The sequence below is a fragment of the Olea europaea genome, chromosome 10, assembly GCF_002742605.1.
Source record: "Olea europaea var. sylvestris chromosome 10, O_europaea_v1, whole genome shotgun sequence".
In the NCBI taxonomy this organism is placed as follows: domain Eukaryota; kingdom Viridiplantae; phylum Streptophyta; class Magnoliopsida; order Lamiales; family Oleaceae; genus Olea; species Olea europaea.
Genome location: NC_036246.1, coordinates 1,810,299 through 1,812,512, shown reverse-complemented (window position 1 = coordinate 1,812,512; position 2,214 = coordinate 1,810,299). Strand labels below are relative to the sequence as shown.

Below are 2,214 nucleotides of genomic sequence, written 5' to 3'. Positions count from 1 at the left end.
TTTTTAAGTGTGTTCTAACTCGTTTAATTCTTTCCATGGTTAAATTAATTTTTTGACGAGTGTTCCCGAAGTTTCATATTTTTTTAATTTACATGTAATATTATTTTATTAAAAAATATATATTTAAAATAATGTCAAATTACTGCTTAAAATGTATTTTTTTGAAAAAAATATGGGACAAACAGAGCCATCATTTTTACTCATTTTTCTTCTTCAAATCCATGATCGACTTTTTTCCTCTGAGCAAACCTGAGATGTTCTTACTTTCTTTGTTACCCATATTTTGATATCATCATCATTAGACTTGAAAATGACCAAGTAAATAGGTTGCCCTGACCTTACTTTGCTTACGAGGATTCTTTCTAAAGTGTCTTAGCAAAGATTGCTGAATTTCGAAAAGCCAGCACATCATATCAAACTTGTATTAGATTCTAAGTTATGGGGCATTGTTTGTGCCTTTTTCTAAATCACCAAAAAAATAAAAAAATAAAAAAAAAAAATTTCATCTCCAAATCACTCTTTTCTTACATTAATGAATTAAAAGAACGAAATTCCAGGACAATTTCATGCACGAAGTAATGACAAAACTCGTCTGTGTTCATTTCATGAAATTCACCTCAGTGAAGTGCTCCTCGACCAGAGATAGTAGGGACCGGATAATGACGACAAAAAATCGTTATAGGTCTACTGTCAAGATCATAACAACGTGATGCAGAGCTCAANGAGATAGTAGGGACCGGATAATGACGACAAAAAATCGTTATAGGTCTACTGTCAAGATCATAACAACGTGATGCAGAGCTCAAATGGTCCTGCATTCTGTAATCTTCCAAATACAATTTGAGCAGAAACTCTGGAACACAGAGGGACCGAGCAAGCCCTGAGCAGTCTTTTTTTCCTAACTGAAGCAAATGAATATCTGGTCATTCATCAAGTCTTTGCCGCTATCATAAATAATGGGTCTCCTAAAACAGGTTTTGCTATTTGCACTGTCTTGGTCGGAAATTGTCATTTGATAAAAGATAGCTAATCAGATTTCCTAGCCTCTTTGCACCTGCAGTAGGCCTGAGGAGTGTGATATCACCCACAGTGGAGCATGGATCAGTTCCATTTTCCCGGCTACCTGTGCACCATCCACCAGGAACAAGCATGTCTTTGCCCCGAAACAAGAGTTCAGAATCAATTCTTTCGAGGACTGAGTCATCACGGTGAAACTTTCTTGCAAACGGAGCATTACTGTCAACCATCCTCTGCATGTCATCAACGTTGAGGTAGTGAGGATGCTGCTTGGGCGGATTGTCCCAAGATATGAAGTGTAGATCACTGTTCACAGTGGTATTCCGAAATTCCGGAGCATTACAGATTACAGTATGGAAATAGCCTTCTGGAGAAGAAATGAAGTTTGCATAGTACATGAGGACAGTTCGGGGTAAGTTGTCCCATCCCCATATACAGTAGTCAATGAAAGGTCGAGAGAGTGCCATCCAAGCAGATCCTTAAAGAAAGAGTTGAATAAAACAAGTAAGCATGCTAAATGAATCCTGATATTTGGTACAAACAAAATTTTCATTCATTACAAATATTTTCTGTCAGAATTCTCATAAGTTCCCAAGTAGACATCATGATTTGCAGGACAAGTCTTAATGGACTTTATTCTATTTTTTCTTCTATAAAAAAAACAGAAATGAGATATCCATAAGTTTCAGCGGGTTTTTAAAACTGAAATATATTATCTTGACATAGAGCCTAATCCAAGTCGATATTACTCAACAAAAGATTACTGCCCAAGAAAATTATCTTCCCTGCTATCCCCTTCATCTTTTAGGTACTAAATTATTAATCATTTCCTAACATGAACCATCTTTGGCAGAAGAGATTCTCGAGAATTAACTTCTCAGTTTTTACAAGAGATGTCCAAACTTTGTTCATGGTACCGAGCTTTGTGCTCTCAAGTCATCTTATAACCACAATGCCTGTTTATTTGCTTAATGACAATTAGATTTCTACAAGCAAATTCTGATGCATCAGTAAGCAAAATGATATTTGGCAAATCATTTAGTATTGGGGCTCAAAGTCATTCTTAACGGGTATCAAGAGTTTTTTATATCAATGAAAATGACCCAAATCATGAAAACTATGAAGTAAGATTCAACACACAACCTATTTTAAGTTGAACCAATGTATAAATCATTGGCACAGATCACGAAACTCAGT

At 35.7% G+C, this 2,214-nt stretch overlaps 1 pseudogene; it reads right to left on the bottom strand.

The window, feature by feature from the left end:
- Positions 1–741: 741 nt before the first annotated feature.
- LOC111400127 overlaps positions 742–2,214 on the bottom strand; it is a 3,071-nt pseudogene continuing 1,598 nt past the window's right edge.